Source organism: Columba livia, chromosome 2 (genome assembly GCF_036013475.1).
Source record: "Columba livia isolate bColLiv1 breed racing homer chromosome 2, bColLiv1.pat.W.v2, whole genome shotgun sequence".
NCBI classification, from domain to species: domain Eukaryota; kingdom Metazoa; phylum Chordata; class Aves; order Columbiformes; family Columbidae; genus Columba; species Columba livia.
The window spans coordinates 103,871,117-103,897,327 of record NC_088603.1 but is presented as its reverse complement, the minus strand read 5'-3'; the positions used below and the strand labels follow the sequence as shown (position 1 = coordinate 103,897,327).

The 26,211-nt window shown below is 38.1% G+C and overlaps 1 long non-coding RNA gene across 1 annotated transcript in view; it reads left to right on the top strand.

Annotated features, from left to right (window-relative positions):
* Positions 1-2,743: 2,743 nt before the first annotated feature.
* Positions 2,744-26,211, top strand: part of LOC135578589 (uncharacterized) — a 38,711-nt gene continuing 15,243 nt past the window's right edge. The window contains exons 1-2 of the long non-coding RNA XR_010470411.1: positions 2,744-4,857; positions 24,073-25,348. This is a non-coding gene — a long non-coding RNA (uncharacterized LOC135578589). The remainder of the gene's footprint in view (positions 4,858-24,072; positions 25,349-26,211) is intronic.

The following is a 26,211-nucleotide window of genomic DNA, read 5'->3' as shown; positions in this document are numbered from 1 at the left end:
TGGAAAAAAATCTGAGTATCACCAAAAGCAGAATTAAAAAAAAACCCAACAACATATATTCTTTTATATTTGTTTAGCAGCAGAAAGCCTGAGGTGGAGTAATTCTGAAAAAGCATTGAAGACACATATGCTGAAAGAAAATGAGTGACTTGACTTATAGACTGGCCAGATTATCGATATTAACAAGCCCTAGTGATTCCAACTGCATTTTAGGTAAATCGCGTCTAATAATCATAACCTTTTCTTTCAGGAATCATTAATAGCATATCCTGCAGAAAATCTGGCATACTAGTTGAGAACAAAGGTATATCAAGGGGACAGCTCAACAGTATTTTGAGACCAGGGTTCAGAACCCAAGGGAATGGCAGGAAGATGTGCCAGGGGAGGTTTAGGTTGGACATTGGGAAAAGGCTCTTGAGCCAGTGCGTGGTGGAGCGTTGGAACTCAGGACATTCTATGATTCTGTATTTCTAAGGTTGCCTTTGTCTACAGGGAGAGAGCCTGCAAACCTCCTTTCCAAAGCACAAGACCTCTAAATTCATAAGCACAACTTCTAGCCTTATACATACCATAACATGCATGAACATGGTTTTCTTCAGGTTTATCCAGTCTGCAAAGTGTTTATTTCAGTTCCAGAGTGTGGATGCAGATATGATGTGATGCACAGCATCTTTCAATTATACACTCTTGGTGGCTGACAAATATTCAAAAAGTATTTTTACTCTAACTGTAACAGGCCAGAGACCATTCACACACCCAAACAGGGTGGCATCACTTGCAGCCAGGTCCCCATGCTCTCTTCCCTTAAAGCTACATTCACTCTCACCCCAGCTGGGGCCAAGACAATGCCTGGGGGCACCCTGGGTATTGCCCTGGCCAAGCCTCCACTGCAAGCATGACAAAAATAGCAATGTGGAAGTGCCAGTAATTCTACATGTTACCCATTCTAGTTAATGGTAAAACCATAAATCAGAGAGAAAGACAATATTATATCCTTTTTACCTTCTATTAGAGTTCAGTGTTCCCCTGATAGGAAATCACCCTCTCCAGAGAGAAGAGACTGAACACAGATAGATTTCTGAAATACTCTTGAGCTTCTAGGGTTTAAGAGGAGATGGAAAATCGATTTGTGTTTCACATGCTACATTCATTTGTTGAATGTGTTTTCAGCGGCAGTGATCTAGTATTTCTACATTACAGTAATGTGCATGAAGCCTGATTTACATTAGGCTTTTGTAATACAATTATCTTTTAACTCCCAAGACCATAGTGGATATATTGATATTCCTCTCTTATTTCTGACATAACCACATGAGATGCTTGAAAGCTGTTTCTTTAGTCAGAACTTAATTCTTCCCTCTCTGGCCTGTGAATGACCTATTTTCCAAATATCCCAATGAAGATGGATGGCATTTTCAGGGCAGGAAGCAGGAAGTATTGCTCTATTCCACTGTCTGCTACATGAATTAAATATTATTAAACTGATGGTAAGTTTTCACTGATACAACAATCATCCCTGAGAGAAACAGAATAATGAGAGTTTCTTTTAGCAGTTATTCAGGTGAAGTCTGTATATTCAGGAAACATCTTGTAGACTGTGTAAGGCCAATAATTGTAGTATTTCTTAGCTCACTACCTGATTTAACCTCCCCTGGTAAGCATCAGTTCACTGTTTCTTAAAAAGATTTTTAAAATTGTGCTGATTGTGAAGACTCCTCCAGTCCCCTGAAACTAGTAAAATGATCAAATCAATTTCATTTATAACTCTGACCTTTCTCAAACATGACATATTATGACATATTGCTTTCATACAGTCTCCTAAAAGTGAATGAGAATCTGCAGATAATTCTCCTAGGATTTGCACCTTTTTTGTTGGCATAAACAAACTGGGACAGGTTATATCCTGCTACCTCTATTTCAATGAATTTAAATATGCAGTAAAGTGTAGAGTTTGGGTGTTTTTTTTAACATGCAATAAACATCTCCTTGATTGAGAAGTACCATTTTTAGAAAATCATATCTTTTTGTTCTTTTTCATCAAAGAACAAAGAAATAAAGGTTGTACTATCATGGATTGCCTCCTGAAAATACTGCGAAAAAAATGTTTTTCCCTGAGATCTTTAGATGTCAATATGGAGGTACCAAACAAACTTGCATTATCTGTCTTTAGTAAAGAGCTTAGTTATTAGTTGATTTCTTAAAAATTCTCTTGAGTTTTCCTAGGGACATGATGTGATGACTAGTAACCGAAGAATGACTAAACACTATAGGAATTGGTCTTTTAGAAATACTTCTGTTGTATTGAACAGAAATCACTCTAGATCACAGAATTACTTCTGTATTATCATAATTTTCCTCTGTTTTCCAGGTTCTCTGTGAACAGGTCATTTACTTCTTCTTGATATTCTCAATGTTTATCTTTTGTATAGGCATTGAAAAATGTATCAAATAGGCACCCTTTCATTACTTTCCCTAATTAGAAGCCAGATGGCACAAAGCCAAGCTGTGAGCAATTCAAGAACATTCTAAGCCATTCTACAAACTTTAAATATGATTTAAGCCTTTGGGAATTTTCTCAGTCTGTGGAATTACTGAAGCATTATTTGATAAATATCACATAACCTAATCTCTATCAATGATGTTGCAACAATGGAAACACATTCTTTTGAATCCAGATAGGGTGACCTCTTAATATCTGTTGATCTATTGCATAAACTTTCTACCTTTTCTTGGAATGTATACCATGAGTTAAGGTTATGTGAAACCTAAGTGGAGAATTTTCTAACCAAAGTCCTCTGAATCTTCCTCTCGTAAGGTGCCACTGGCCTGTTGGGTGTTCAGTGTTAGATAGTCTGAATTCTGTTCTGTGTTAAACATACTACCTACTCAGAGTAGCAAAAATTTGCATCCATTTTTTTACAGGAATGAACTGAATGCACCACCAAACTAGTGAGTCTCCATCAGAATTTAGGCCTAAATTATGCTTTAATTCCATCAGGCCATGAGTTTATCTCCTAGATGTTGTAAGGTAGGATGTTACATTGCTGTTTCTATTCTTTTCTGAAAGAATGATCGATAGAAGACATGATGGATAGTGGTAGGCAAAGAAAGAGTGATCCTGGTTGTGAAAGATACTGATAACATTTTGCCTTGTGTGGCAAACTTTAATTTCATGAAAATGCTAACACAAAACATCCCTTTCACTCAAGCAACACCTATTTGAAGGCTTCTGTTCTCTGACTTGCAGCTCGAAAAAATATGGCACAGAAACTCTCCAGTTATCTCACTGTCAGAAACTCAATGTTTCTGTCTTCAAAGCTGTTTACAGCAATGCTGCATTGAAAAAGGCTACTCTCACATTTCCTGAGCCATTATCCCAGCTCAGTGTCCTAAAAGAAATTCTCTCTGCTATTTATTTTTCCTTTTTGTTCTAGCTAAACCTAGGTACTGTGTACAGTTCCCTAATCTTCAGCCTCTTTGTCTAAATAATGTTACGTGTCACTGTTAATGTAGATGTAGATCAGAGTACTGTATAGCATTATTTATTAAATTACTGTGGTTATTACTTCATCTTTTCATCAAAAAAGGAATAGGAATTATGCCTGTGACCACTCTCTCCCAAATATTTCTATACTGTCATGAAACATCTGAGAATAAAATACAATAAAATTTCTTTTCCTTCTTTTGTATCAAAATGAATCTGACATACTGTCAGAAAAAACTATCTCAGTTTCAGGAAAATCATTCATGGTTCATTGCACTAACATTATTCAACATGCATTAAAAGCCATTTCACAGAATGAAATGACAAATACATGTGAAGAATGTACTGTCTTTTTGAAACACGCCATCTTCTTACAGTCTTTCTCTGTGCTTTCCAAATCAGAAATTAGGCAGGAGGGAACTGGCTCAAAATTGAACTCAACAAAAACAAGTCAGCAAAGAAGTAAAAAAATGAAAGATAAGTCTTTCAGACCTAGATTTTGGTTTTGATAATTTAAAAGATTTTCATTTATTAATTTATCATATTTTTACTTGCAGATATTAAAAAATACTCATAGTGAGCTGGAGGTAGGTATGAAAAAAAAAAAAAAGAAGTAACTTTAAAAAGCTTGTAGAACTGAACCATTATATTGTTATATAGTCTAACAATTAACATTTAAAATTTAAGCTGGCTTACTTCACTATATCACAATTGCATCTGTAAAGATGTCTGCAGCTGGCATTGTTTCTGAGTGTATGGAAAGCAGATTAAAACAGCAATATCTTTCAGTGTTTGTGGGTAAATTATTTATGTAATATTCCTCTAAGTAAGAAAAATGTGGAGAGATGTTTTAGCATAAGACTCTTTTTTAAAGTCTTTTAATGTTATAATTGCATTGTTGGCTATCGCAAAGCTCTGGAATAGGAAATTAACATATGAAGTACCATGTTTCATATGATGTCTATTTCATATAATTTACTCTGTCCAACAGCATAGACCAGACAGACATGTGATGAGGAATTAAACCTCCCATGTTCAACATCTGTCTCCTCTAGCTTCTTTCTTACAATCTGGTCCTGTTCTCACTTTCACCTGATGTCCTTACACATTTCCTTTTTGAAATTGCTGATTATTTCTCTCACCATTGTGCATATGGCTGTGTCTTTTCATTTCACGGACAGTGAGAAGAAAATCAAGCTTGGAGTAGCTCAAATGACTTCAAAGGAAATTCTCTATGGATACTTTCCTCTCTATTAGTATAAATTTGCTAATTATTTCTGACTCTTAATTCCTCAGCTGAACAAGAAAACTGTTTAAAACCCTGGCATCACTACGTGAATTTTGTACAACAGCTTTTGGAGGAAGAGTCACTGGTAAGTATATCTCCATGTTCTTTTGCTGTTTTTAAAAGTATTCTTGGTACCATACCACACCAACATTTAATAGTTGTGAGTGCTGCTTATGGCAATGTCTTGTTTGGATCTGTCGTTTTCTCTTGGAAAGCAACAGGAAAATAAAATGCCATGTTGACAGCAAAATGCTTACTTGACAGTTTTGACCTGCTGTAGGCATGAAATTGACAGCAGCAATGTGATCCAATGGATGGTATTTCATGGTTGCTATGCCATGTACACATACCTTTGATTCTCCTGATTTCCATCCCTTTCCTACCCATCTTGCCTGATCTCAGACAATGCTCTGTCTTCAGAAGTGGAAATCCTTTTATAACAAAGACCTTGTAAACTGAAACTGCAGACATTAAGTATGAGAACAACCTTGTGGAGTGCAGCGTAGGACAACAAACCTAGCAAAGAAAAATTAATTGAAATATTTTGTACCTCCTAGCAGTGAAATCATTATTGCAATTTTGAAAAGAGAAAATTGAAAAACAAAGCAAGTCTGATTTAAAATATAGGATATAAACAATTATGTAAACAGCAGAAACCATAGTGTTTCTCTACTACTTTCTAAAACAGTTTCTTTTACTTTTTGCTAACACATCCAAGGAGATGTTATGAGCTTGATTATTCATTCTGCTGCTGAAACAAGAAAGTAGGTCAGGGAAAAAGCTCCCAGAGACAGAACTTCCTTGAAGTTCTGCAGTCTTGATGCCAGGCAACGTCATGCTGAATGTCTAATTAATGTTCAATGTTATTGATGTATTCTCAGGCAGCAGACTTATCCTATGACAGTTTTGCATAACAGTCAGGAAAATCTCATACAGAAGAAATCAATGCAATTATCCATTTCCTGGATCCCATCATTATATCATGTATAACAGGTTTGACATCATCTTAGCAATAGTTACCACACAATTTGATCTGAGATCAACAGGGTCCCCTTTACAATTACAATATCATGAATGCATAGTGAATGTTTACTTTAACATGTCATTTAATTAACTCTAAATGGGATATGAGTAAAAAATAAGAAAAACCTAATCTCTATGATACATTTTGACTCATTCCATTATATTTGTATCCATATTAAATATACTTAAGTTCAAGCGATATTAAAAATTCAATATAATTTCCAAATATCATGAAAACATAATTTTCCTTGGATAAGAATTTAAATAGAAGCATAAATGAAATAACTATATTTTTGGCATATTCCTAATAGTAATCATCATTGCTGACACCTAAAATTTCCAGCTTATTCCTTTAATTTAAGAGTCTCAGAGCTCATTACTGGTTTAAGAGCCCAGACATATTTATAAGGCGAACAAATGTTATCTTCGTTTTTCAATAGGAATATTGACAGAAAATTATCTTCTAAGAAAGTCACTGAAAGCTCTTCCAGGCTCTGCCCCTCCTCTCTCTGTTTTATATTTCTGCATATTTTAACTATCCTAGCACTATTTCTTCAAAATTGGAAATGTTTCAGCCAGTCAGAATTCAGGAATGCTGTTACATTTTAACATGATTCACCCTTGCAGTATGTATGCAGTATGTATACTTATTTCTTAGTATTTCTTATTTTATGTATACTTATTTCTTAGTCACTCATTTTCTTGCAGTTATATTTGCATAATGATAGCACAATTCTATCTTAGTAATTCAGCATAGTATGCAAATTCTTGTACTCTAAATTGCAGGCAGCCATTATTAGCCAAGCAAAGTAGAGACATTTACATTAATCAATGTGTTGCTCTTTCTCAGTTATTTTACTGCACTTATCCAAATCTCATAGCTCTGATTATTTAAGGGAAGGAAGAAAGAAAGAGTTTTGAGGAAACTGAGCTGGAGTGAATTGAAGCTTTGAAATTGCCACATATTTCATTGACCAAGGTTTTGTAGACCATGTGGTCTCAAAGCTTTTATCACAATGATTAGACAGGTGAGAAAAATTATAGTAGGTAAAGACTGTACAATAACCTGAGTGAAGGCACCATTGTATAGATGTAAAATATGTTGCATAAGTCTGTAATTCATCCATCCATTCTGTGAAGTAAACTTCTTCTCCTAATTCTACCATTTGCTGATAACTATATCCTATGGAAATACTTGACATTTAAAATATAGAAAGATAAAATTTATCAGGGAAACATAATGACTTAAAGATACAATAAAAATTATGGCATTATAAACATAGGGTCACATTTTCCAGTGTTATAGACTATCACCACTGTTGAATCTGAAAGAATGACAGCAATTTACAGAGGGTCTATAGAAAACTGTCCAAGATATGTAAATGACTTAGAAGCTCAGCTGTAGAAAACTCCAGCTCTTAATTATGTAGGCCCATTTTCAACACTTTGGCTTATTTTTTCTGGGAGAGATTTATGAATAAAAACGTATATTTGGCCTTAGATGATACATCCTCCACTTCTGGAGCACTTCAGGTAATATAATTGAGAGAAACTATGTCACGTAAAACAACAAGCACAATTTTTCTTCATAAGGAGACAAATCCTCTCCTTTGCCTTGTCATCAGAGCAGCAGCAGACTGGTGGCTGGGACGCTCCTTGGGGAGGAGAAATACTCATGCCACTGGAAGGTTACAACCGGTTTACAATAAGAGTTGATTTGTCCATTAGGCTACCAAAAGTTGTTTGTGCGATATGTCCTTTGTTGTGTCTAATGTTTCCTCTCCTTTTCTCATACTGGGGTAACTCTTACCTTGGGAATAGTGAGATTCACCTCCGTCCACACACTTTTGTAACTCTTTAAGCCTTATTTCCCCTCTACTAAGGACAGAGAGTGCACATGTTCTCATTAAGTCCATAAACATCTTACACAGTTGTACTCACAAGGTTTTCAGGGAGTGTTCTGGTTATACCCAAATTCAGAGAGGGAGGCATGAGACAACTCAGGATGAACATAAAAAATAGTATGGAGAAGACAGTTAGAAGATCCCAGCATCCCAACTGTTCTGTGATTTTGTCCATGAGCTGAGTGGTGTGCACATATTATAAAACTGTACACTTCAGCTCTCCTTATGATGATGAATGTGAGCAACTGGGCTTTTTAGTCTTGAAAATCAGGTTTAGTAAATGCATAGTAAAGTTCTTGCATTTGTGTGTCTTTGCAGTGTTCTGATTTCAGGTGAGATAATTTTCTTCCTAGTACCCGGTACAGTGCTGTGTTTTGGATTTAGAATGAGAATAATGTTGATAATACACTGATGTTTTAGTATTATAGCTGCTAAGTAGTGAAGAACTTTTCAGTTTCTCATGTTGTGCCAGCTGCTCAAGAATCTGGGCGGGGAGCACAGACAGGACAAGTGACCCAAACTGGCCAAAGAGATATTACATACCATATGACATCATGCTTGGTATACATTTTGAGGGAAGAAGAAGGAACAATGGGACTTTCGGAGTGATGGCATTTGTCATCTCAAGTGACTGTTACACCTGTTGGAGTCCTGCTTTCTTGGAGATGGCTGAACACCTGCCAACTGATGGGAAGTAATGAATGAATCCTTTGTTTTGCTTTGCTTGCGTGTGCAGCTTTTATGTTACCTCTTAAACTGTCTTTATTTCATGAGTTTCCTCACTTTTGTTCTTCTGATTCTTTCCCCCATCCCACTGGGTCAAAGTGAACAAGTGTTTGTCTGGTGCTCAGTTTCCAGCTGGGGTTAAACCACTACACACAGTGGACCTCATTCAGGAATTTTCTGGCTATGGCCAAGATATCAGGAAGGGACATCTAGCAATTCAGGCTAAGCCAAAATGAGGTATAGAGGAGAAAACAGAAAAATAATAGTTATCTATTTTTCTGTTTTCCAACATATTACAGTATTCCAGTCTTGTTAGTATTGTCTTTATAATCAATAACCTATATGCTGTTAAGGGCAATATTTTTCCTTTAAGACTTCTCTGTGCTACATACATGCAAACACACACACAGGCACACATCCACTGTAAATTTTTTCTGTTGAAATCCCTACCAGATGAAAAGCATTAGAGCTACCACTGTCTCATGGATTAAGGTTCTGTACAGGATAATTGTATACACTTCTGAGAAAGCTTAGAATGAGTCTTTAGGGCAACTTTCTAGCAGCTATTTTGAAGCTATGAAAAGCTGCAAGAACTCACACCCAGAAATGTTCTCAGTAGGTTTAGTTTTATGCACCATTCCCAAAATTAAGAGTTGTAAATATTTGTAACTGCTTGCAAGTTTGCAGCAGCTGAAATAAAGTACTCATTAAACCTAGCCTTTCACTCCAGTTATCTTTGTTTTTTTCTTTCCCTCAGGAATCCATTTTCTCTTGACTAATGACAAAAGTGCTAAGTTTTTGCAAGAAAACTGCTTTATAAAATGTACATATATTTGATATTAATTGCCTAATTTATCCACAAGCTATCAAGAATGATATGAAAGTTATTGTCTAAATTCCTATGGGGAAAGATAGTTTTATGGTATTAATATATATTAATGTGAAGCAACAGAGACCTAAATTTGGAATGACTTGTGTTTATTTTTTGAAGTATGAGTAGATCCCTGGAACTTAAATATAAGCACATGTAGAAACATGGTAAGATTTTGTTCTAAAATTCTTTGTTTAAAGAAACTAAAACAATGTAATTATAAAAAGAATACACCTCATAAAGGAACATATTCTTAACTTCAAATTTACAGATGTAGTAGTAGAACCACTTAGGGATCTCTGGAGATCAACTGAGAATGGCCTATGGGAGTAGCACATAATCTGTTGAAAGGTGTTAGATTTAAATAATTTCCTGGTTTTTAAATTCAAAAGCCAAATTTGCTACCTCATCTATTTATATTATAGAAATATATATACGTATATATAAAATAGGTGCTTTAAAAAGGAATACAAAAGAACAAGTTTTATCATCAGACTGGTACCTACTCTTGACCTGAAAGAAATACTGACCTACCAACATCCTGTACACAGAGAGGCATTTCTTTCCAACCTCAAATGACAATTACTTTTATTTCAAAAACTAAAGTAATTCTTTTCAGAGGTAGTGATGTTACTGTCTCTTACTTTTTCCTCCATGAATCTGAGTATTCGTTCAAGAGACCTCGACAAGGACCTAATACGTATCTCTCACTTCCAAAGCATCCTAGCCCATACTTCATTAAGAGTTCACACATCTAGGCTTACACAGGCATGCTCTGAGAAGCGTGTGCTCTCCTAATTCAAGAATTTCTAAATATGACTCAGGCTGACACAAGAGATAGTTCAACCTGGAGGAGAATTTCTTTCTTCACAAGTGACAAAAAGATAAAATATGAAGTATCTGAGAACTATAAGATAAAACTTATGACCCCAAACAGATTTGTGTGTCTCCAAAGTGTGCTAGCTACTGGGATGGGGGTTTTAAAACCACCTTTTGAAAGTACCCAAAATCCATTTAGGTGCTTTTTTGGAGCTGATTCATCTTTATCCTCCCCAGGAGCTCAGTTAAGCTTTTCTTTAAAAGGTTTGACTAAATTATAGTCTTATTACTAAGAAGAAAAGTAGTGTCTCTGTTTACCGTTACAAATGGGAAAAGGTTTGACTGAATTTGTAGTCACAGCACTTTGGTAAAGAGCAAAAGACAATTAAATTGAACAGGGAAATTTAATAAATTATTCACTGGAAGAGCTGAGAGGTGCACAATACTTTTTCTTGTGACAGATGTAAGGAATCCAGAAAGATTTGTTACCTTCTGAAGCTGAACAAGGCTAGAATAAAAGTGAGCACCAGAAAAGCAGCATTGCTTCTAATGTGAGTCAGCTCCTCACAGCCAAGTTTTTTGCCCAGAGCTTCTGTCAGCTTTTTCTTCCTGAGTTCCTGGAATATCATATGTATTTTCTGATGTGGTCTTTGAACACAACTGTACAATATCTTCAATAAAAAGCTTAGGTTCTTTTTCAAATTCAAAGAAGCTATGCAGTGATCAGTCACAGAATTACTGGTTGAGACTGTGTCTGTAGTAGATGTATGGTCTTTATGACAGTCACCTAATACTCAGGTTTGTGTGCAAGTATACCATTATTCCAAAACAAATCTAGATGTCAGGGGGTACAAGCTCAACTGGGTCAAAACTTAATAAAATTAAAAACCTGAACCAAACAAAAGGAAAAGGAAAATATGCTGTAATTACATTAGACAGCAAAAATGCAGGTTTTTTACAAATAACTGTGAAAGGCATAACAGGCTGGTATTAAGTGAAAATCTGTTTTGACATTTAATGAAAAAAAAAATTCCTGTTGTTGATGAGGTTACAATGACAGTGAACCATTTTGTTTGCTAAACAAAATTAAGATGTAAAGAGATGTATTGCTAGGATAGTAGCAAAAGTGATTTTTAGGGACAATAATGCTTTTACCAGGTAAATAATCCAAAAGCATCACTGATTTCTGGAGTGCTTTTACTTTGCTGAAGGTTTTACAGGTACATTAACAGTATATACCCATCATGGAATAGTTCTATGTAGAGAAGAAGTTTTCTTCTTCAGCCCTCTTGTCTAATGGCAAATATTTTCAATTTCATGAGGCTACCCAAAGATTTGTGTTCCTTTAAGTTTTCACATGCCAAAGGTTTAACCTGGAGTAAGTCAGAAACACTCTGAAGTGTGTAGCAGTTATGAATATTACATAAGTTTGTTAATTCATCTTTTTGGGCTTTTTAGATACACAAATCAGAACAGGTTACTGCTTGAAAAACAAAAAGCATCTGTAAAAACTTACATTTACACTATTATCAATTAAGACTGTCTGTGGATTTCATACCTTGATTTTGTATAATCTAAAAGTGAATTTTCACCCAAGGAAGCGAGGACATGGAAGAGTTTGAGTGCAGTGAGTTGGGCTTGCAGTTTATCAAGGCAGAAAGGGAAATCATAGAATTATTTTGATTGGAAAAGACCTTTGAGATCATCAAGTCCAACCATTTACCTAGCACTGTCAAGTCCACCTCTAAATCATGCCCCACTTACACGTCTTTTAAACACCTCCAGGGATGGACACTTCACCACTTGCTTGGGCAGCCTGTTCTAATGATTCCATGAAGAAATGTTTCCTAATATCTAATCTAAACCTCCCCTGGCACAACTTAAGGCCACTTCCTCTCATCCTATCACTTGCTACTTGGGAAAAGAGATCAACACCTTCTGTGCTACAACGTCCTTTCAGGCAGGTGTAGGGAGCAACAAGGTCTTCCCTCAGCCTCCTTTCCTCCAGGCTAAACAACCCCAGTTCCCTCAGCCACTCCTAATCAGACCCTTAATCAAAACCATCAAAAATATTAATCTATTATCACATGAGAATTTAAATGTTGCACACGAGAACAATTGCTGATAAAGTGGTATTAAACTAATTCAATAAGATGTACAGAGTAGTGATAACATTCATCTTTCAGTCTTTGTGAGAAATACAATTCTGGTTTGTTACCTAAGTAGAGATATGGCTTTTGACCTGCAGAACAGAGGATCTACTCAAAATTGCTTCAAATTCCATATGACATTTCTTTATAATCAAAGAGCAGCAGTGGTGGCTTAAAGCTGTTATTCTCTCTGTTTAGTTAGACCTCCTTCTACTAGAACTGACATTCTGCTTGAAGTTGTTACTTTTTTATAAGTTCCCAAGGAGACAGATGTTATTAGAAGTAAGCCATAGCTATATTCCCAATCTGCAGCTACTCAGAATGCTGCCCTATGTCTAGTTGCCTGTTATCTTGATGAATAACTGAAAATTTGTATGTAGATCTCACTGTTGATGATGATTGGTGTGTTCTTTATTTGTGTTTTTTGTGACATCAGTTTGGATTTTCATTTTAGTTTTTCCTTTCTCTTTTTTCTTGAAATCATTTCAAGGCACATGAATTCCAGGAAGGGCATATTTTATATCTGATTTTTAAAGCTTTACATATTTGTGAAGATTACTTTGTGTTTTCAGATAAATTATCTTGGTTTGGCCTGTATCTTTGCTTGTTAACCGTCACATTTTGTGTTATGCTTCTCAACCAAGGGACTATTAGCCTAGTTACACAGATGTTAACAGAGACATTCTCACTTGCTTTCATAAAAGCAGCCAAAGCAGAGAACTTTTGCAAATTCAGCTTACAATCTCCAACAATATTCTACCTCCTTGAGTCAGCAGAATCACTCCAGCTTGTTTGGCGGGGGGCCTAGCCCGGGTGCATGTTATTGGAATTGTTTTCTCAAAACCCAGCACTATTTCAACAAGTCCCCAGGATGTTATACACTCATAAAAATTGTTAACAGCACCTGTGATAGGATCTTTGATATAATTTCTGATTACAAGTATTACAAGCTGTTCCTTGAATAGGACAAAGTGAAATAAACTCTAATTGATCGCTGACAAGTATTTTCCAATGGTCAAGATCTCAAAGAAGGAGGGAAAAAATGTATTAAAATTAATTCTTCTCTCATAAAAATGTGTAAAAGAGTCATACATATTTATAGCACAGAAGACAAATTCCAGATGCTTTCTCTTACTCTGAGAAAACCCTTCTTCTTGTATGATGAAACACAACTATGTCACAGTAGATGTGATGGATGGGGAAAAAAAAGTTCTCTTTTTCTTATCATGACAATAAACATTAACACCTTATGCTTATTGATACCTACAAAAATAATATCACAGAATCACAGAATCACAGAATCGACTGGGTTGGAAAAGAACTCAGAGATCATCGAGTTCAACCCTTGGTCCAACTCTAGTCCGTTTACTAGATCATGGCACTAAGTGCCATGTCCAATCTCAGTTTAAAAACCTCTAGGGACAGCGAGTCCACTACCTCCCTGGGCAGGCCATTCCAATGCCTGACCACTCTCTCTGTAAAGAATTTCTTTCTAATATCCAGCCTAAATTTCCCCTGGTAGAGTTTAAGCCCATGCCCCCTTGTCCTATTGCTAACTGCCTGGGAGAAGAGACCAATCCCCACCTGGCTATAACTTCCCTTCAGGTAGTTATAGAGAGTGATGAGGTCACCTCTAAGCCTCCTCTTCTCTAGACTAAACAACCCCAGCTCCCTCAGCCTCTCCTCATAGGTCTTATGTTCAAGTCCCTTCACCAGTCGTGTTGCTCTTCTCTGGACCCGCTCCAGCACTTCAATGTCTTTCCTGAACTGAGGGGCCCAGAACTGAACACAATACTCCAGGTGTGGCCTCACCAATGCAGAGTACAGGGGAAGGATCACTTCCCTTGTCCTGCTGACCACGCTGTTTTTGATACAGGATAGGATACCACTGGCCTTCTTGGCCACCTGGGCACACTGTTGGCTCATGTTGAGCTTCCTGTCAATTAGTACCCCCAGGTCCCTTTCTGTCTGACTGCTCTCCAGCCACTCTGCGCCCAGCCTGTAGCGCTGCAGGGGGTTGTTGTGACCAAAGTGCAGCACCCGGCATTTGGCCTTATTGAACTTCATCCCATTGGAATCAGCCCATTTTTCCAGTCTATCCAGATCCCCCTGCAGAGCCCTCCTGCCTTCCAGCAGGTCAACACTCCCTCCCAACTTGGTGTCATCAGCAAATTTGCTGATGATGGTCTCAATCCCCTCATCTAAATCATCAATAAAGATGTTAAACAGGACTGGACCCAACACTGACCCCTGGGGAACACCACTAGTGACTGGCCGCCAGCTGGATGCAGCCCCATTCACCAGTACTCTCTGGGCCCGGCCCTCCAGCCAGTTCTTAACCCAGCGTAGAGTACACTTGTCCAAGCCATGGGCTACCAGCTTTTGCAAGAGTATATTATGGGAGACAGTGTCAAAGGCCTTGCTGAAGTCCAGATAGACCACATCCACAGCTTTCCCCTCATCCACCAGGTGAGTCACCTGATCATAAAAGGAGATCAGGTTGGTCAGACAGGACCTGCCCCTCCTAAACCCATGCTGGCTGGGTCTGATCCCTTGTCCATCCTGAAGGTGCTGTGTGATTCCATTCAGGATGATCTGCTCCATAACCCTGCCAGGCACCAAGGTCAGGCTGACAGGCCTGTAGTTGCCAGGGTCAGCTCTGCAGCCCTTTTTGTGGACTGGGGTAACATTGGCCAATTTCCAATCATATGGCACCTCCCCAGTGAGCCAGGACTGTTGGAAGATGATGGAGAGCGGCTTGGCAAGTTCTTCTGCTAGCTCCCTCATCACCCTAGGATGGATCCCATCTGGTCCCATAGACTTGTGAGGATCCAGATGGCTCAGTAAATCACCAACTATTTCCTCCTGGAATACAAGGGGCCTATTTGGCTTCCTATCTCTGCCAACCATCTCCAGAGATGAGTTGTCCTGAGGGCCACCTGTCTTACTGGTAAAAACTGAGGCAAAGTAGGTATTAAGTACCTCAGCTTTCTCCTCATCTTTGTTAACTATATTTCCTTCAGAGTCCAACAGAGAATGGAGGTTTTCCTTGCCCCTCCTTTTGTTATTAACATATTTGAAGAAGGACTTTTTATTATCCCTGACAGAATTGGCCAAGTTAACTTCAAATTGCACTTTTGTTTCCCTGATCTTTTTTTCTGCATGATCTAGCTATTTCCATGAATTCTTCATAAGTAGCCAGCCCTTTTTTCCACAGTCGGTAAAGTCTCTTTTTATTTCTGATTTCATTCAAAATCTCCCTGTTTAGCCAAACCGGTTGTCTTCCCCGCCGGCTAGCCTTTTGGCACACTGGTATAGCCTGTTCCTGTGCACTCAAAACCACCTGCCTGAAGCATGTCCAAGCCTCCTGGGCCCCCTTGTTTTTAAGTATTGTTTCCCAGGGTATGCTCTGAACTAGACTTCTGAATAGGCAAAAATCTGCCCTCCTGAAGTCCAGCGTAGAGGTTTTGTTAATGGTTCTCCCTGCATCTCTGAGTATTGAAAATTCTATTATTTCATTATTTAGAAAACATCTGCACTAAAGCAGATCAACCTTCTGTAAAGAAAGAAAGAACTGCTCTTTTTCTGAAGAGAACAGAAATGTGAAGAGCATCATAAAATAGGTTAAATTTTGTGTGTTTATTTAATTTATCAGCATTAAACATACATTAGTTAAGTATTCAAACATTAACCTCATTTGTTTTTCTCTTCAGTGTAGAATAAAAAGAGGAAGGCAGTGCTCACAGTTCAAAGAAATAATTTTTGAGGTCAGGTCATCGTTGGAGCACTGAAGCATTTTCTTTCACTTTGTGCATCAAACTGACAATTTCAATGAAAGATAGACCTGCTATTTCTTCCAATTTCTTTCTCAAAATAATATTTTGTAATTTCTTTTTAAGTGATTATCTTTCATATTTACTTAATTGTACAAACCATAGTACTGGACAGAAAAGTGGATGTGGTCTAAAGTTGTAATTACTTAAAAACCCCAAAGACTTAGTGAGGAAAAACTGTTTGATGAATATGATCTAAGTAGCTGTCATTTGGCAAACGTGATCACAACAGATGCCTTTGTGAATTCCTGGTTAGTTCATTTCTGTTAAAGACCAAGTAGGAGTAAGAGAAAAAAAAAATTAGTATTGAGTTTTTTCTATAATTTATGAGATTGTAACTTTAAATTATTGTAATGATCATCAACAAACTCGTCTATTTCAGAAAGTCAGAAATTCTGTCTATGACCTAAAATAATGCAAAAGCTCTTACATTGAACTTGGAAGAAAATGAAATGCGACAGTAACAAACATGGAAATCGAAAACCAGAAACTCATTTTAAAAAATGAAGGGTAATTTCTCATAGGCAACTATGAAAATATGGAATATGGAACATAGGAAAAACCTAGAAGTCAAAACCTTTCTGGACATAACCATTGTATATAAAAATTCCAAAGGGGCAGCAATTGGAAAACAAACAAACAAACAACAACAACAAAAAAAAAAACAGTTTGAGATTTTTTTTAAACACTTCAGAGTGTGATGCAAGAAGATAAATGATTTAATTCAGCCCAGATTGATCTGATTCCAAGGTCACTGAAGGATCTGTAAGTATCAAGGATAACTGCACTTATCAGAGGACAGAGGACTTGGACAAGTGTGAGCCTTTCCAGAAACAAGAGTATCTGGCATCAGAATAGCTTTTGGGAAAAAAAAAAAATAACCAACAGCCCAAACCAAAAACAGAGTCATGCACACACATACATACACATGTACATATACAGTGGGAACTACAGCTGTAAAATACAAAAGGAACTTCGGGGAATAATTCCCATTATTCTCATTTCTAGTTTTTCTGAGTCAGTTCAGCATTTTTTCCCTCATTTAAGAAAACCTAATTTCTGCTTTTTACTGTTGTTATCTGTATGAAACTAGCAGAACCTGCCTTAGAGTTTTTGCTGCCACAGGCAATCTGGAAAATGTTCATGCAAGTGAACCTCCACTGGCACAATAAAGGGTCACTAAACAATTTGCTGCCCTTAATATTTTCTGCCCTAGGCAAGAACCAGTTATGCCTGTGTGGTAGAACTTGTCTAGGAGTTGCTGATGCCTCACATGTTTTTTATTATCTTTCTTTTTGTGTTTGGCTCTGCCCAATGTAGGTGACTGACTATTTAAAATAACGTTTCTTTAGCTGACTATCCATATCCAAAGGTGGATCCCTTCCCAAACCTTTTAGGTGGCACAAAATCTCTTGGTTTCTAATCACCAGGTTACATTTTGTTGTTTAGCTTGCTATTGTACTTTTTGGTGGTGAACCCGCTATTTAGCCCCTTGACTTCATTTCCGTCACTGTGCTCAATTTACATTAACCCCTCTGCCATTTTTTCTCCCCTCATATGTTGTTTAATTCACTGTCTTCTCAGTGTCTCCTTCTTTCCTTTCCTTTCCTTTCCTTTCCTTTCCTTTCCTTTCCTTTCCTTTCCTTTCCTTTCCTTTCCTTTCCTTTCCTTTCCTTTCCTTTCCTTTCCTTTCCTTTCCTTTCCTTTCCTTTCCTTTCCTTTCCTTTCCTTTCCTTTCCTTTCCTTTCCTTTCCTTTCCTTTCCTTTCCTTTCCTTTCCTTTCCTTTCCTTCCCTTCCCTTCCCTTCCCTTCCCTTCCCTTCCCTTCCCTTCCCTTCCCTTCCCTTCCCTTCCCTTCCCTTCCCTTCCCTTCCCTTCCCTTCCCTTCCCTTCCCTTCCCTTCCCTTCCCTTTCCTTTCCTTCCCTTCCCTTCCCTTTCCTTCCCTTCCCTTCCCTTTCCTTCCCTTCCCTTTCCGCCTCTGGCAGACTACCAGTTTCTTGTCACTTTGACTGCTCTGTAATAGATGGTGTGCACTCTGATAGCCCTAAGGCTACTGATAACTACTGGATTGCTTTTTCTCTGTGACAGAAAGCCATACACCTAACCATAAAATAAATAAATTGCATAAAGTATTAGAAAACTACAAGCTCTAATATTCTTCTTTTCTTGCTTTCAGCTCTATCCTAGTCCCTAGAGCAAGACTGTTATGCTATTACTTCTTAAGAAAAACTGTGTAATAATTAAACCCTCGATGTGCACTTCGAATTGTTTTTTTTTTTCATACCTAGTATCAAAATATTTCGCAAGGGAAAATAATTTCATTATACTGACATTTTATGCCATGGGTCAGAGAACAGGCTGTCCTGAAAGACCTGTGTTCCCTTTTATCCTTCTAAACCTGATCTTCTGTAATCATTTTCTAACCTGGGAAAGAATAGTGAGGGTTTTTTGTCTTCAGTCAATGGGTGTTGATTTTTAAAGTAAAATTGAAACACCCATGACTGGAAAAGATTTAATATTGTATTACCATATGGTTTATGTCCTCTCTTCACACCTAATGACCACATTTGATTTTTCGGATTTTTAAACTTTAGGATTAAAAGATATCATGTTCCTGTGCAAAATTATTTACTAGATTTCTTGAGCAATGATCAGTGTAAGGACAATAGTGCCTCAAGAATTGAAAGTTTCTTAATATTTTTATTAGCTGTTCTGCAAGTCACTTGGCATCCTGGAATCTTATATCCTTTCATCCAAAACAGAGTGAATCATGTCACCATGGACAGGCACATCATTGTCTTATTGCAAATATTTTTGCTTCCCTGCTTTCAAGTAGCCAAAGTAATTTGTCCTGAATATTTCCGAGGCTTTCTTTATATTATACTACATAGATACTGTCATACTAAGTAAGGCAAGAACAGGGACAGGGGCAAAGATACTGCTGGTTCTTGACACAAGTACACGTTTAGAAAGATGGTTAAGAGAGACAGGAAGTTTTCTTGGAAATCACCAGTCCATGAAAATTCTTAAGGAATGAGCTGATTAAACTGAGGTCAGCTGGAATTGTGGGGTGAATCAGTCTTGACTTCTTCCTTCTAGTGAGATCCTCAAGAAGATCAAGTAGCAAAATGGAGCACTAAATACAATTAATATTAGAAATTACAAATAAAAAGAAGATTCAAAAGAAAAAAAGAATACCAAGCCAACTAAAACTTCAGCTTCCACTGGTCTGCACAAAGTCCCTGCTGTCAGTTCTGAGATCTTCCTGGCTGCCATCTGTTCTCTCGGCAGTTTCTTTTTGTGCTGCAAACTTCCACCTCCTTGCATTAGCTCTGTCTCAAAATCTGCAGTCCCAAAGACTTCCTCTCTGACTTTATTCAATTCCTTCCAGACGACAACAAAAGTCCACTTTTTTAGAGGTCTCCATAAAACTGAGTTTGTCCCTTTTTAAAGGAATACGGAAACATAGAATAAATACAGAGCTGTTGTCCATCACAGTTTATAAAGTCACTTCTGCACTCCCAGCCTCTAGATAAACAGTTTCAAAACCTGGTGTGCCATGACACTGAAGAAATTCATTTCAGCTCCTGGTTATTACCAGGTTCCTTGCACTTGTCCTCTGGGTGAGCCCACTTCATGTAGAAGTTGTTGCATGTATTTTTTGTATTCATCCATATTTTAGAATCACATTCTTTTTTTCTCTTACAGTAAGTAAGTAATCTCAATAGGTGTTGCTGGGCTGATTATTTTTCAAGCAGCATACATGCATATACGTATATGTATGTATATATAAATGTATATAAATATATAAACACAAATATATTCCATCCATGTGCCCTCTTATTGCCTACTATTGAACTCCTGATGCTATGCCCAACACCGACTGAGGGCCAATATTTGTTCAATATATTCATTAACGATTTAGACGAGGGAATAGAGTGTACTATCAGCAAGTTTGCTGATGACACTAAGCTGGGAGGAGTGGCTGGCACACCAGAAGGCTGTGCTGCCATCCAGCGGGACCTGGAGAGGCTGGAGAGTTGGGCGGGGAATAACCTGATGAAATTTAACAAGGGAAAGTATAGAGTCCTGCATCTGGGCAGGAACAACCCCAGGTTCCAGTATAGGTTGGGAAATTACATATTAGAGAGCAGTGTAGGGGAAAGGGACCTGGGGGTCCTGGTGGACAACAGGATGACCATGAGCCAGTACTGTGCCCTTGTGGCCAGGAAGGCCAATGGCATCCTGGGGTGTATGAGAAGGGGGGTGGTTAGCAGATCGAGAGAGGTCCTCCTTCCCCTCTACTCTGCCCTGGTGAGACCCCATCTGGAATATTGTGTCCAGTTCTGGGCCCCTCAGTTCTAGAAGGACAGGGAACTGCTGGAGAGGGTCCAGCGTAGGGCAACCAAGATGATGAAGGGAGTGGAGCACCTCCCTTATGAAGAAAGGCTGAGGGAGCTGGGTCTCTTTAGCTTGGAGAAGAGGAGACTGGGGGGTGACCTTATTAATGTTTACAAATACATAAAGGGTGAGTGTCGCGAGGATGGAGCCAGGCTCTTCTTGGTGGCAAACAATGATAGGACAAGGGGTAATGGGATCTGGAACACAAGAGGTTCCACTTAAATTTGAGAAGAAACTTCTTCTCGGTGAGGGTGACAGAGCACTGGAACAGGCTGCCCAGGGAGGTTGTGGAGTCTCCTTCTCTGGAGACTTTCAAAACCCACCTGGACATGTTCCTGTGCGGCCTCACCTAGGTGCTCCTGCTCCAGCAAGGGGATTGGACTAGATGATCTTTTGAGGTCCCTTCCAATCCCAAACATACTGTGATACTGTGATACTGTGATACTGTGATACTGTGATACTGTGATACTGTGATACTGTGACTGAACATCCTACGCTTCCAGTCTCAGTGCTACTCACCATGTCAGATGACTTGGCTACAGATCAAACAAAACCCATTATTTTTTTAAAGGACTCACAGAAAGTTTAAAAAGGCTAAAGATGGCATTTTGGCCTTGAGGCTTTCTTCTTATTGTTGGAATACAGAGAGTATTTTCTTTCTTATTGCCTGAAGAAAAATTTCTGAATGGCAAGGACAAAAGCAGAATTTCCTGGTATACTGATCTCTATACAGGAGCAGACTGGCTTGATTCACAGTGGGCACCAGTATTGCCTACAGCCTGTGGTACGTTTTAAGTTCATTCAGCGTTGGTCCCGGCACTGTGCTCACAGTATGATTTAGCGGGCTTTTTTCCACTTGTTTGGAACTTAATATTTTTCATTTGAAAGAACAGAAGCTAGTGCCCCTTATCCTCATGAATTACTGCTACATATATAAGTTTGCCTACAGCTATATTCTCCTCTCCTCTTTGCCTTCTTTTTCCTCTCCCTATATGTATAGTCTATATAGTCTACTTAATCTATATACTTGTTACTAATATATTGCCTTTCCCTGTCTCTCCTCTCTCCCCTTTTTTTTAATTCTTTTGCTGTTGTACTTGTTTGCGCTCAGAAACTAGTTGCAACTCCTCATTTACAAACTTTAACTTTGAGCTGAAATAAGGAAAACATTGAAACAGGAATCAAGTAAGAGATCTATAGCCATTTACAACACATGTTGCACTCTCATAAAGTCCCAAGAGCCTCAAATTGTTCAGCAGAACTAGAAAGAATTCATTATTTTGTCAGTCAGCTACTGCAACCACCTTTTACAAAACACAACAGATTCTGAAGAGCCTATGTAAATGCAAATAGACAAATTCCCTTGACTTACCTCTCTCTTATGTGCTTTCTTAAAAGAACTGCTGAGCTTTCACTTCTAGGACAAATTTGAAGTTTACCCTTCCTATTCAGTGTTTTGTATGGTTTATACAATTCCTTGAAGAGATTAATGTTTTGGTTTTATTCAGTTTTCTTCCCCTCTGAATTATTCCTTTTTATACAGCTCCTTTCCTTTTGCAGATGACATTTTCACAGTTCTGATGTGATAAATTGTTGATCCAGAAATGTTTGATAGCTAAATTTGTATCAAAGTATTTGCATTTCTATTTATAAGGTGCTGATGAAAAAATGTTTGCAAATAATGAACCAGAAAAACCATGCTGTGGAATAAAATCAAATCTTCAAGAATAATCAAGGCTACATACCTATTCTGAGGGTATCTACAAATTGGAGGCCAGCCTGAATTCCAATAAGTTTTTGGATGAATAGGCTGGAAATTTAGTTCGCTACAAGGTTATATTGCTTAATTTGTAATGTCTTCCAAATTTGGGGTATTTGAAAACAATTTTCAGTAAAAAAGCTTGGTGTTGCTGCCTTTTACTTCATTAAATTGTTTCCTGATAGACTTAAGGTTTTCTTGTCTGAACTATGGAACTACTGAAGAGCGTAATTTAGGTTCCTGTCTAAGGACAGCATGAAATATGTATAGAATAGAATCATAGAATCATTTAGATTGGAAAAATACCTTTAAGTTCATCGACTCCTCCTTGTCCTGTCCCAACAGATGGGATGAGGGATATGAAATTTAACCAGAAATCAACAGCAGAGCTTAAAGATGGTGTTATCCTTATATGTTCAAAAGGGAAAGAGAGGAAGAAAGTGGTAGAGAAGGAAGAAAACTAAGGTATAACGAAGAGAGAAAGAGATATAGAAGGAGAGACAAAGAAATTAGGGTATAGAAAAAAGGAGAGAAGGAAAGAGCAGAGAGAAAGGAAGAAAGAAAAGAGTGAGGGATTCAGTCTCTTACGGCCCCACGGTGTGGATGACAGGACTTGTACGATGATGTCACATGACGAGGATGCTAGGGTCAGGAGCGCAACATCCTCCGAAGTCTGGTTCAGAGTGAGGGTCCTCAGGGTGCTGGTATTCTCTTGGTGTGGCTGAGCTGGCATTCCCTTCGGTGAGACTGGTAGGCTCTGGTGAAACTGGTGTTCCCTCAATGAGACTGGTATTGCCCCCCCAAGCATGCTGGTTTTGGTTGGCTTTTATAGCTCCCAGAGTAGAGGAAATTCTGGGGGGTGGCAGAAGTGGTGATTGCGAAATAGGGACAAGTCTGGGCAAGTCCTGGGCCACATTGAGGGTCTCCTTTTGTGTTGTGCAGAAATCCAGGAGGAAATGGTGATTGCAAAAGATCCGACAAGCCCTGGGCCATGATAAAGGGGTCTCCACTTTTCCCCTTTGTTTGCCTAGCTGGGCATATCAGGAGATGGGGCTATGTGCCCTCCAGCACATCCTCCATCTCCTGTCCGTCAGCCAGCCTGATCTGCGGCTTGTTAGCTCATCGTTGATGTGAAGATGGCAGTGCCTCCTGCTCTGAATGTGTCACAATGTTTTCAGCCATGATCCTTATCAATGCTCAACGCTCCTGGATGTCATAGAATCACAGAATCACACAACTGTTTAGGTTGGAAAAGGCCTTTATGATCATGGAGTCCAACCATTAACCTAGCACTGTCAAGTCCACCTCTAAACCATGTCCCTAAGCACCATATTTATGTGTCTTTTAAATACTTACAGGCATGGTGACTCAATCACTTCCCAGGGCAGCCTGTTCCAATGCAACAACCCTTTCGGTGAAGAAATTTTTCCTAATGACAGGAATAGCAGTGATCCCTACACTAATATTCAAAACTTCATTTTGAACAATATCTTTGCTCACCAGGCAAAGAAAAGGTTGTTCTGTTGTTCTGAATCTCTGTTCAGAAGTGGGTAACAATGGACAAAAAATAAATTGCAGATGGCTAGCTGTACATTTTTGTCTTTTACAGGGGCCAAGCTCTTTCAAATATATATAAAGCCTGTATATTATAAATCTGACTGCTTTCATTTCACTTAAGTCTGGAACTGTACAGCTTTACCACTAATTAATTGAGGAAATGCATTGGACTCTCTTTTCACAAATGTTAAATTTTCTGGTGCATATTAACTTTCTGGGTTTGTTTTTGCTTTTGTTTCTGTTTTTGTTTTCCCTAGAGGACCTTGTGAACAAAAAAGTGATTAAAATGACTAGAAGAGAGGTTCTGAATAGACTACTGATGTATTGTTTTCACAGTAAGTAGCACATAGCATAAAACCATAAAGCAATAAGCTTTCTGCTTTACTTTCCCCAGGAAGCTGTCTTACATTTCCTTTAGTCCACTTATTTTCATTTTTATACTGAAATTAGCAGATTCCTCATTGCAATATCCATGTTCTCTCTCATCAGATAAGCCTAGTGTCCTTCTTCCCCCTTGTTACCCAGAATTGTACGTTTCAAGTTTGGTTTTTACTTGTATGCCAAGCTTAGTCCGGACTAGGGGATATCACTCTGGGATTGAGCATCCCACTATTCCCCCAGAGTCTCAGTGTTACTGATTCCAGCATCTTCATTCTTGCAACTGTCACATTTCCTGCTGATTTCCTTTGTACTGATCTGTCAGTCTTAACTTTGGATATGCAGCAGGATGTTATCATTACATTAAACTAAGGATCATATAAAGGTTCTATCACAGTATGCTAATCTTATGGTAAAGGACAAGTGAATTTACATAGCACCAAAGTTAATTTTTATTCTTAGCATATATATGTGTATATATATGTGTCTGTACACATGCACAATTTAAGGATATTTTTTAAGGTCTCTAATTTTAATTTTTGGATAATTAGAAATCAGTTGCTTTCTGAAATATTTTTGGTTCTTTTTCCTAGATAAATGCCTTTGAATACATATTCAGCAGTTGTCCTGGTTTTGTTAAAAACAAGACCATTTCTCTTTTAGTGAATTTTCCTTTCAGCTAATTTATTCTAAGTACCTTCTAAGTAACTGCATGTTTTTTTTCGGACACTGTGCTCTGAAACTGCTAAGAGCGACCAATGGAATGCAGAAGAAGCTCATATTTAGATTTATTGCTATAACAACCAAGAATTCTGATAAAATTATGCCAGCTCCGCAGCGAAGAAGGGCGTTTTTGCAAGGAGGCATGGACAGAACAGGTGACTAAAACTGACCGAGTATTGCATCCCATACATGTCATACACCCTATAAAAGTGGGAGATCACAAGGGTCTCCCTCTCTTCAACCATGGCCAGCATCTGGAGAGGACCCTGCCTGCTGTGCCTGTGATCCGAGGCCTGTTCCAGACCCTGTATTCCTGAATTCAGTTCCAGTTTTCTATGAAGTCCCACCCATGACTTCCGCGTGCCTGCCCTGCAGCCGCTGGAGTCACGCCAACTTCACATTGGGCAAAACTGCTACCCCGGGAGATTCAAGGTTGGTTTTGTAAATTTTGTATTATTTTCTCTATTTATTAGTAGCATTAGTAAAGCCTTTTAAAAGCTTTTTCTAACTTGCAAGACTCTCTTCCTTATCCTTCCTATCACGTCTTATCCTATGTGAAGAGGGGTGGGGGGGGAGGATTAACAGAGAGCCTCTGCCATGGTTTATCATCACCTTGCGTTTAAACCTTGGCAGCAGTGAAAAAGATAAAGGTACTTTTGTTGCATAAAATTTATCATGAAATACCACATCAAATCACATAGCTAAAGCACTGAAATAATTTAAACAGAGATGTTAAAATTCTTTTAACACTATAAGTTTCCATTGATGTATTCTGTTTTGTAGCATAGATTTTCAAAAGACACTATTTTTGATAGTAGTTTCTTTGGATTGTTTTCTCAGATATGAAAGAAACTTACAAAATTAATCTATCATCTCTTTCCCCTCTACTTGCTTCTTTTTTTGCCTTTGTAATTAAGAGTAATTGGCTGAAATCTGGGTTCAAAGTTCAAAGCCTTGCTCTGTATTAGACGAGCACAGGTCTTAAATTGGTGTCCCAGAGACAAACGTCTTCTGCAGGTTACTTATAGGTCTTCTTGATATGGTGAAAATTTCAAAAAGATGGACCACTGAAAATAAGACATGATTGCTGTTTTCCAGCCACCAGCTCACAGGAAATCAGCAATGTCATGCTTTCCTGTCAATAGAATAGAAACATTTGCCCACTGCACCAGACTGTGATAAGAGTAAATAAAAAATATTGCAGAGCTGAAAGTAAAAGAGAAGTCTATATCTAGTTATTATTTTTCAAGTTGTTGCTAGAAGACTGTGCCTGAAACACCACATGGGGTAGTAAG